Below are 11539 nucleotides of genomic sequence, written 5' to 3'. Positions count from 1 at the left end.
TGCTATGGTCACTGAGGTTCTTGAGGAGGCTATGGAGGACATGGCCCAGGAGAAAGGAGCATCTCCCTAACTAAGTTACAAGATGTTCAAGGATAAGAACTGAAATCCACAGGATTTGGGAGTGGAAAGTACTTAGAGAGTCATCTTTTCCAAGTCCTTCTTTGAAAGCACTTTGAGGGGCGGGCAGGTGGCACAGTGAGTAAGAGCACTGGCCCCAGTGTCAGGATGACCTGGGAGATCGAATCCAGGCTCAGATACTTAGCACCACACCCAGAAATAACTGGCCGTGTAACCTTGAGCAAGTTACTTAACCCCAATTGCTTTGAAAAAAAAAAAAAGAAAGCACTTTGAAAACCAAAAAGGATAATACAGATATAAGACACAGTTGGGAACATTATACATATTTGTGGAACTATTAAAAAGCTAGATAAGTAAATGCTTATCAAGTGAAAGTAAATAAAAGCATATTAGGTTTCCTATAATATGTTGGGATCCAATTCAGTAGACTCATATCCATGGTTGTATGGTTGTTAAGTTAGTTGTTAAGTTAGCTGTTAAGGGTAATTAATTTTCATGTCACTCAGGTACTTGATATACCAAGCCCATGACATTTTATACCCTGAAATCAGGTTAATTGTAAATTCTAGAAAGGGATTAATGGTAAGATATGGAGGAGAGGAAGGGAAGGGAATAAGCATTTATTTGATATCTACTATGAGTCAGGCAAAAGTACTTTTTACAAATATTTTCTGATTTGATCTAATGCGAGGTACATGCTGTGATTACCATTTTACAGTTGGGTAGGTTGAGGTGTGCTTGCCCAAGGTCACAAAGCTAGTAAGTGTTTGAGGTAAGATTTAAACTCAGGTCTTCCTAATTTCAGGCATGGAGCTCAATATGTGTGGTCACCTGCTGTCTCAACAGAGGCACCTACAGAGATGCATGGAAACTTGAATGTTTTGCTGAAAGGAAAATTTTTTTTAACAAAATTCCTTTGATCCATGAAATTATCTAGCCTGCTCCTCAGATGAAAGCCCTGAAGATCATCACATCATCAATTGGTGTAGACATTCTGTCTTGGTTGGACCTGTCCATAACTTGCACTATCCTAGTCTGGCCTTCAAAAACCCCATGATTCCATTATCCCACAATGACAAATCAGAAAAGGTCTTCAGTGGAGAAAAGAAATCATAGTTTATGGCTACAATTGTACTTATAAGGGAGAAGATCAAAAGGGTTCTCTAATTTTATGAGTATATCTTTCCTACTGCATAATATGGATATTTTCATTAAAACCCTGTTAGGAGGACAAAGAACCTGACTGGATTTCAGTGATTGCTCCCAATATGGTGAAATTTACCACCTCTTTTGGTAGATGAACTTTTTGGGGGAGAAACCATCTTTGTGTACTATCCTATAAAGAAAAATTTAAATATCTGCTCCCAAAAGGGGACATGTGTTTGCCCAATAGAATTATGGACAAAATTCCCAGTATACAACATAATGTATAGATGATAGTTTTAGATTTTCTTGTCATTCTAGAATCTACTTTTTATCCATAAAAATCACTTTACTGAGTAGCAATTAGTAGTCTTAGATTCTTGCCTCATGAGTAACTACAAATTCCAGTACATAGGGCCCCGACCTTCTAGAGAAGATCTCTTGTAGATTACCCACAAGCCTCAATGAATATGAGGGGTAAAGAATAAAGGCACCACATGAAGGATAAATCTATCTAGAGCTTATAAAAAAGGTGTACTACCGTAAATTACTTCAACAATTTAGCTCCAGTAGGAGCTTGCAAATCCAGCAGTCCCAAAGTTGGTTTGCCTCCTAGGGTATGGTGTGTGTTATCGGGGGAGGGGAGGAAAGTGTGGGCAGAGGGAAGGAAGCAAGCTTCATCCACAAATACTATGAGATTGGGAGAGATTATCAGAGACCTAGGGATTCACCAGACTGCCAGTATTTCCCTACTGGCAACTCCAAATTCAGGTCCATCTAAGAGTGAGTAATTTGAATGCTTTATGCATTTTTTTTTAACGTGTTGATGAACTCCTATGTGTTCTTTCCAAGTGTTTTCATTTTCTTTGGGATAAAATAAGGGATGTTTTCTACTAAACTGTTACATTGTTTGCTTTTTGAAAGAATATTCTGAGGACCATTTTACTTGCATCTGTGGAAATTTGAATTTTTCCAAGACAAAATTCTGAATTGGGGGTAGGAGGAGCCAAACATATAGTAGACATTTAGGCAGCTCCTGAGATAGTACATGATCCATTTCTGCTGAGAATTAACGGGACCCTAGACCATGGAATACATATCTAATCCATAATTTAAACCAATAAATATTTAGTAAGCATCTACAATGTGTAAGGTACTGCACTGAGTACTGTAGATAAAATTAATAAAAAGAAAAACAGTCCCTGCCCTCCAAAAAGGAGAGACAATACATAAAAGGACATGTGAAAATGGGGAGGGAAGAGGGATGGGACACCAAGAGGTACCCAGTACAGAGGTATCATCTTCTGTGATATTGAAACCAGGAGGGGGAGCAGATTTGAAGTGGAGTAATCTTAGAGTCCAGTTTCCACCCTCTATAAAGGAATTTACTGAGAGCACAACCTCTTGCCCTCTAAACAGAGGGGTAAGGAGACTGTGGAAAGTGGAATCAATCAAGGCAGCATGGTGGGGAGTTTAGAAGTGATAAGCTTATCTTGACAGGGATATTATGTTCAATTGTGTTGAAACCAGGTAGGGCAACAGATAAAGGTGGAGTGCATATAGATAGAATACACAAAAAAAAAAGTTCATGACTTACAAAGTGATTTTTCAAAACAATCCATATAATATGTTTATACAATTTTTATTGTCCCGTTTAACAGTTGTGGACATCAAGACTCGCAGAAGTTAAATTATTTTCAACTGGGTGTCCCAGAGATATATCTCAAACAAAATGTATCCAAAAGTGAACTTAATATCCTTCTCCAAAACCTTTCCATCTTCTAAACTGCCCAATTTATCAAGAAAGCACCACACACAATCTGTCTACTGCTCTTCTAACCTGGTTATTTTTGACATTATACTAGACTCCCCACAATCCTTCATAGCAAAATATCTAATGAATTGGTAGATCTATTTCTGCCTTCACAATATCTTTCCCTTAACCTTTTCTCTTGATTTAAAATTTACATATAATGCTTATTTTATCAGCACAAACCCTAAACTTGTTATGCTAAGGAGAAGATTAGCATGGTCCCTTTGCAAGAATGATGGACAAAATAATGAATTATTCCATAATTTTAAAGAAAAATGTTTACATAGAAACATATATTCAACTATTAAATTTTATATCTCCTTAAGGATAATTGCCTTCTTGTCCTATTCCATTATGCATTTGCAGCGAAGAACTTAAAAGAAAAAATCAGTACAAATCCAATGTAAAGACTTTTCCCTGATCATCAGCAGTCTTCTTCCCTTATTTTTAGAGATTCTCATGCCAGTAGAATTAAATTTGGCTATCAACTGCTTGGAATATATAGTGCCCTGCCTCTCACACATATGATGGGATAATGGCAAGTCACTTAACCTCTCAGTACTTTCAGGAAATTCTAAATTTATAAATTAAAGGCAATTTGACTGATTTACCTTAATGGGAGGACTTTCCACACTGAAAGTTCTCTAAATCATGGCAATCACAAATATGAAGTCACTCCCCATGAGGCATCTTATTGGAAAAAAAAAAACTATCACCTATAAATAGCATGATTTATTCTTTTTTATTCTTTTTTTTTTTAAGTAATTGAGGTTAAGTAACTTGCTCAAGGTTACATGGCCAGTTATTTTGTGTGGGTGTTAAGTATCTGATACCGGAACAGATCCCAGGTCTTCCGACTCTGGGGCCGGTGCTCTTACTGCGCCAAGTGGCCGCCCCATGATTTATTCTTAAGGTGATGTAACTAAATATAAATTTATGAATGGGAAGGAACTTTGGAAGGGGGATTACTGAAGGAATTAACCATTGGTATCTACATGTATATGACATTTTACAATAAAGAATTTTCCTAAAACATTCTATACAAATTTAATTTTTATAAACTAGATTATATCTCTTTTTTTGAACTTCATCCTAAATTCTTACTCATAATTTTCATTCCTGATTATTTTCCCATTGATTGAGTCTCTAAAAAAGTCACAAATTTTCTGACACTATCAAGTCGTTTGTTACTGCACTCTCATGAGGTCATTTTCTGTTTAAGAGGCTTTTTTGTTTAAAAGAAAAAAAGGAAGCATTTAAAATGGGAAAACAAACCCTTGTGATTTTTTTTTATTTTATATCTCAAGTTTTTTTGTTGTTGTTGTTTTTGCAATTGACATGCTTACATACAAGTAAACATAAAATTCTGGATGTTCAATAAGGTAACTATGATACCAAATGAGTTGACATATTCCAATTTCTTCTGTTTCTTAGGGCTCATATTTATAGACTGTTTTTAGGTTTTAGTCAACAGAAATTCATGACAAAGTCATTCAAATAAAAGTCAGTTTAGTTACAACTGTTTGAAAACTCAGCAGTGCTTCTACTATTTTGTGGATGGAGTGCTAGACCTAGAATCAAAAAGAACTGAGCCCCAAACCAATCTTGAGATGAGTTACAACTTGTCTTTGCCCGTTTCCTCATGTGTAAAATGGGGATGATAATTGCACCTATCTCCCAGGGTTGTTGTGAGGATGAAGTCAAACAATATCTGTAAACTGCTTTGCATATTTTAAAATGCTATGTAATTAATAGTTATCATCATCATCATCATTCTGATTCCACCCCTCTGAACATAGTGTGTTTTTAAATAAAACCCCAGTGGTGGCTAGGTGGCACAGTGAATAGAGCACTGGCCCTGGAGTCAGGAGGACCTGAGTTCAAATCCGGCCTCAGATACTTAACACTTAACTAGCTATGTGACCTTGGGCAAGTCACTTAATCCCAATTACCCTCCAAAGAGCAAAAAAATAAATAAAACCCCAAAGGATGTATGAAATCTCCAGATTATTTTCATAATCATTCAATCTACTGAACAATAGGCATATTTAAAAATACATCTATGTACAGTTTGGTTTCTAAAGACATAGCAGTAAATCTTTTCCATCAGTTCATGTAAGGAAAGGAAGGAAAAGAAAGAGGTCAGTACACTTTTACAGGATGAATGAATAAAGACCACTATGTACAGACTTAGGCAGGAAGCCCAATCAGATAAGGAGAACTATCTCTATTTACAAAAGGAAAAGTATGTCCAATCAATTTAGGCTAATTTCAATTGGACAAATATTTCAGATTTCCATCCCTAACCTCTTACAAAAAATCAAGTCAAAAGAAAAACAACACAAGAAAAACTAGCAACAATAACAATCATTGTCCTCACATCCTAATTCCATTCCTTGAATGAAATGCACTAAAAAGTTTGCCAACAATTGGTGTAAACGATTTGCTATTCTGGGGTCTCACTTGGTCACTTACAAGGTCAAGACATATGGAAATAGGCCACAGGAAGCTGATATCAGATAAACAGAGGAAGTAATTATTCAGCAGGAAAGGTTGCAGGAAATGGATTGTTTTCTGCCTTCTCTGGTGTTCCTTCAGTTTTGAGGCATCAGCAGTAATGAAGGAAATAGATTTGTAATTGCAGTATATCCATTGTTTACATAGTGTTGACACCAAATGTCACTCACATTGTGTGTTTACTTTGTAAAAGTGATCTAACATGTTGTTGGGTTGGAATACATTTTACAGAAACCCAGTCTGTCAAAATCACTGAGATTCATACTGGCTTTTAGGGAGAAAAACAAGGAAGAGACATTCCATCTGACAAAGGAGAGAGAAATTTTAACCCTAAATTCTTGAAACCTCAGTTGAAAACAAGACAGTAGAGGCCGAGCCACACACATAAAGGAGGAAAGGGAATTCAGATGTGGTAGCTTATGTTACAGTCAAGGGAACTTACATTACATCAGTTGGTTGACCCAGCATAAGAAATGGTTAAAATAAATAATAATCATTCGGAAATGGAGAGAGTCTTGGATGAATTTGTAAAATCATGATTCTTTTAATCTTTATTACTCAAAGATGTGATATACATCAGAAGCTTTGTATTTGGCCAAAATTAGATATTTTTTAAAAAACTTGCTATTTTTAGTAAGTCTCAAATAAAACATATATCTCAGAATTGTGATTCAACCGTAAAACCCTGTCTTTTGAAGAGAAAACCCCAGAATCACCAATGTGATAGTATATTCAACAACAACAAGAACATGTGGGTAACATTTTGGCTTCTGCAGGAGGGAGAGAATTAGGAGACTCCTCTGATGTAAACTATTGTCTCTCCTCATGCTTGACGTGCTCCCAATACCATATAGCAGAAGTGTCAAACTATCCAACAGCTAGAGGGCATCCTCAAAACTCCAGAGTCCTCCTGAAACTGATTAAACTTTAACTGGGAAATGCTTAGCAAAATAGTAAAAATAAAATATTACCTAGGTAATATTAATTTATGTTAATATTTTAAAGTCAATATGACTCCCAAAAGAGAACTCCCATTCTTGATACCAGCGCTTTAGTTGTATGACCTTAGGATAATGCATATAAACCTTCAGAGATTAATTTTTTCTCATCTATACAATGGGAGGATCAGTAAATTGTTCACTAATCATTTATTAATGGGCCACGCATTGCACTAAGACCTAGTAATACAAAGAAAAGCAAAAAAAAAAAAATACACCATGGCGGCTGCCATCTAGGTATTCCTATCTAGGAATGTATTCTAATGGGGGAGCACAATTTAAATTTGTATAATAGCTATGTATGTGATATTTGTACTACAGAAGAAAATCTCAAAGGTAAATCTGCGATTCATTCTGGGTGGTATTATGGGTGGAGGACCAAGAAAGGTCTATTGCAGAATGTGGGATTTGTGTTGAGTTCTGAAAAAGGGTAGGGAAAGGGCGGTGAGGTGATTCAGTGAATAGAGTACCGGCCCTGGAGTCAGGAGGACCTGAGTTCAAATCCAGCCTCAGACACTTGACTCACTAACTGTATGACCTTGGGCAAGTCACTTAAGCCCAACCCTGCCTTTTCCTCTCTAAACAATAAAATAAAATAAAAAATAAGTTAAAAAAAAAAACCCTTGCCCTACAAGAATGTAAGGAGGAGGAATACAAGAGAAGGTAGACTGGGGTTGTAATAGTAATGAAATTTTAAGATCCCTTTGTATTGCTAAACTAAGAGGTACTTAGCACCTAGTTTTAAATTAAGCCTCTGTTAAAGAAACAGAAGATATGAACCCCTGTTGCTGACATTAACAGGAAGGGGCTAAAACGTGAGGAGCTATACCATCTTTAAGGAAGAGCACAAGCTGGACAGTCTTGGGATAAACTTTGCAGAGGCAGAGCAGCTGCTGCTAGAAAGAGAGAGAGAGAGAATTTCTGTCAGCATGCATCTGAGGGCTGGGCTGCTGTTGCTGGACTGGAACTTCCATGGAGAGAGTGATTTTGATTTTGAGAACAGGGAAAGTGATTGAGAACAGGGAAAAAATTTTTGATTTTGAGAACAGGAAAAGTGATTTTGATTTGGAGAACAGGGAAAGTGAATTTGATTTTGAGAACAGGAGAAAGTGATTTTGATTTTGCGGACAGGGAAAATAATTTTGATTTTGAGAATAGGGAAAGTGATTTTGAGAACAGGGAACGTGGTTTTGATTTTGAGAACAGCAGAAAGTGATTTTGATTTTGAGAACAGAGCTGCTGAAGATTTCTGAGGGCCAGCTGGAGCTGCCAGAAGAAGCATGACTGTGGTGTCAGTATTTTGTCTGTCTGTGGCTCTGTTAAGTTTACTCTTCCCGGGAACAGAAATTCTAAAGGACTTGAGGTGGACTGGATACTGTGAGCTTCAATACAGAGCAGGAACTGCACAGAGAGCTGGACAAGGAACTGGGAGCTGTCTGCCTTTCAACTCAGGTGGCAGTTGGTTAGATTCGGGCAGGAGCTGGGACCATGGAAGAGGAGTCATGGAAGCTGAAAACCTGCCCTGAGTTAAGATGAAAAGACCTCTCCATGGGTACTGAGTTGTGACTGATGAAATTGTCTGAGTAGTGACTGATGAAATAGGGTACTGAGTAGTGACTGATGAAATTGTAATTTAATTTCACCCCAGGGGGGCATAACTTTGACTTTTGTACTTTGTGATTGTATTAAGGATTTTGTGAATGACTAAAGGAATGTACTTTGTTTAAAACTATGTGACCACTTTGGTAAAAACTATGGCCATTTTAGTGATAAGTTGTTGAGTTATGACATGGTAAATGCTGTATTTTGATTTTCTATGAATGTTTTGCTCTGATTTGTTATTGAATAATTAGAGAGCTTATTATACTATGTAATCAGAAAGCTGTTCACAGTAGCAGTCCTCTGGAAAGCTGCTCATACATGGCTTTACAGGGGTAATCCATATGCTTGCCATCTTGGGGTGGGGAATAGGGGAGGGATGGGGAGAAAATTTGTAACTCAAAATCTTGTAGAAATGAATGTTGAAAACTAAAAAAACTAAAAATAAATAAATAAATTTAAGAGGATGGGGAAGCTAGTAGGTAAAAGTGAGAAGATAGTATGCCAGGCATGAGGGATATCAGTGAGAGGATGATTTGGAAATGCAATGCCATGTCTAAGACCAGCAAATAGACCAGGGAAAAATTCAGGTTGTGACAAGTTTCAAATTCCATATAAAATAGTCTTTGTGTCTGGAGGTAATATACGGCCACTAGAGTTTACTGAGTAGCAGAATGACATGGTCAAACCTGACTTTAGTGAAATCACTTTGGCAGCTGAGAGGAGGATAAACTGGAGAGGGAGAGACTTGAGGCAGAGAAACTAGTTTTTATTGTAATAGTCCACACAAGAGGTGATAACGGCTTGACTTATAGTGGCAGCTTTGTGAGTAGAGAGAAAGGTACATTTATGAGAGTCGCTATGAAAGTAGATATACCAATGCTTGCTAACAGACTGGTTGTGTGGGGTGAGTAACAATGGGGATTTGAAGATGGCAAAAAGGTTATAACTCTGGATGACAGGGAAAGGTATTGCCCTTGACCATAAGATTCAAGCTGTGAAGAAGGGAGTGTTTGCAGGGAAACTAAAGTAGTTTTATTTTGCACGTGTGTTAGGTTCACGGATCCTAGGAGACATCTGGTTGGAGATGTTTAAATTTTGGAGATGTCAGAGATGTAAGTCTGGAGGTTAGGAGAAAGGTTAGGGCTGGGCAAGTCATTTTCATAGAGATGTCAACTGAACCCATGGGGACTAATGACATCATTCAATTAGATAAAAGAAGAGGGCTTGAGAGAGATCATTCAGTCACATCTATTGTTGGTGATGAGACCTTGATGATGATACAGTAAAACAGGCTGAGGAGGAGTAGGAACATCAAGAGAGGACATATCATGAAAATCTAGAGGAGAGAACACATGTAGGAGTTAAGGGCAATTAACAATATCAGAGTCTATAGAGAGGTAAGGAGGAGTACTGAGAAAAGGTCACTGCATTTGGCAATTAGGGTAATGGTATACAACTTTGGAGGGAGTACTTTCATCCCAATGACAATACAAGAAGTTAGACTGCAGAGCATTTAGAAGCTAGTGAGAGAAGAAAAAAGTGGAGGTGCATAGTGTTGATGGCTTTCTTAAGGAATTTAAATGAAGATGGGGAGAAAAACAAAACGTGAACTGCACAGAGAGGTATTAAAGGCTCTTTCCAGATCAAAATCTATGATCCTGTGAATTAAATTTGTTAAATTTAAATAGAGTCAATTCAATTCAATGAATATTTATTAAGTACCTATTACTCTACAACTTACTTGTTCTAGGGACCAGAGGTATAATACCCAAAACAAAACAAAAGAAAAGAAAAATTTTAAAAAGCATTCAAGGCCCTCAGGTAACTTACATTTCATAATATAGGGAACAAAAGCATGGTAACAGAAAAGCAAGGTATATATTTGTCACACAAAGAAAAGATCTGTTTGACTGATAATTATAATACACAAAAAGCAACACTTGAGAGAAGATGGCCAGGGTAAGATTACCTCTAACTTTAAATACCCTTGACAGACTTTATTGAAATGACAAATAGTATTGAATCAGACACTTACTAGCAGTGTGAGTCTGGACAAGTCATTTAAGTCAGTTTCCTCATATGTCAAATGAGCTGGAGATGAAAATGGTAAGACATTCAAGTATGTTTGCCACAAAAACCCAAATAGGGTCATGAAGTGGGACATGACTGAAAAATGATGACATGCAACTGAAGCTTTAATATTAGAGCAAGGCAGATGCTTCTAATATATTATTTTTAAATAATAAAGAGAAATACAATATTTGTACTCTTTTTTGTACAAGGATCTTTGAGGAGATGAAGGCTTACTTTTTTTATAGAAAGAGAACCAAATATGCATTTGCTGTTTTTTTTTTTAATATTAAGCATGTGGGGAAGAGTAGTGTGATATGTTTTAGTATGATAATACAGAGAGAGATGATCTCAATTAACTATAATCCATAGGCCAGCTTTATTTGGGGGGGAGAGGGAGAGCATTAAAAAGTTGTGAGCAGGGTAGTGGGACTAAATATTTGTATTAAAAAAAGGGGTGTTGAGCAACCAACTAAAAGATGGGTTAAAGGAAGCCAAATGAAGAGGCTATTTATTATATTATAGCTAGATAAACAAAAGCATGGGAACAGTGAGTAGGGGCATGGATGTAAGAGATATGGATGTAGAATTAACTGGACTTTTCAAATGATTGGATACATCAGGAAAAAGTAAGGGCAGAGTCAAAGATAGCATTAAGGTTTCAAATATAGACAACTGAGTGAATAATGGTGTCACTGAAATAAAGTCAGAAAGAGAAGCGAACATTTTTCATTAATACTTTATCAAAAGTTAATTAAAAACAGGGGTGGCTAGGTGGCACAATGAGTAGCTCTGGCCCTGGAGTCAGGAGGACCTGAGTTCAAGTCCAGCCTCAGATACTTAACACAAAAAAATTAGCCATGTGACCTTCGGCAAGTCACTTAACCCCAATTGCTCTCCATTAAAAAAAAAAATTGAACTGTGACAGTTGACTAAGAGGGAACAAAATACAAGATAGGTAAGTTTTGATGATATAGAACTTAGGTAAAGCTCTGAAAATTTTAGAATGTGGCATCTGGAGAACTAACTTATAATGGAAAATAAGAGGATAGTACAAGGGCAGGGAGGAAAAATCAAGTGGATTGAGAAATGTTATTACCCTTATTGTGGACAAGATCTTTAGACTGACCCTCAAGAACAGGTTATAATTGAGATTTTGCCTAAACCTTAATTTCCCCTAAAATTGGTTCTGGATTCTGTAGAGAATCTAGAAAGAAAGGAAGGGAATTTCTTCCTTTTCTTTCCTTCCTTCTTTCTTTCTTTCTTTCTTTCTTTCTTTCTTTCTTTCTTTCTTTCTTTCTTTCTTTCTTTCTTTCTT

At 36.7% G+C, this 11539-nt stretch overlaps 1 non-coding gene across 1 annotated transcript; it reads left to right on the top strand.

Moving 5' to 3' along the window:
* The first annotated feature begins 3194 nt into the window (after positions 1–3194).
* On the top strand, positions 3195–3301 carry LOC138160037 (U6 spliceosomal RNA). Its single transcript, XR_011168064.1, has one exon. It is a non-coding gene; the product is annotated as a U6 spliceosomal RNA (small nuclear RNA).
* Positions 3302–11539: the final 8238 nt, after the last annotated feature.

The sequence above is a fragment of the Petaurus breviceps genome, unplaced genomic scaffold, assembly GCF_028583685.1.
Source record: "Petaurus breviceps papuanus isolate PSGF00001 unplaced genomic scaffold, PetGlider_PUasm1.0 178, whole genome shotgun sequence".
Lineage (NCBI taxonomy): Eukaryota > Metazoa > Chordata > Mammalia > Diprotodontia > Petauridae > Petaurus > Petaurus breviceps.
Note: the sequence above shows the minus strand (reverse complement) of the source record. Positions and strands in the feature narration are given on the sequence as shown.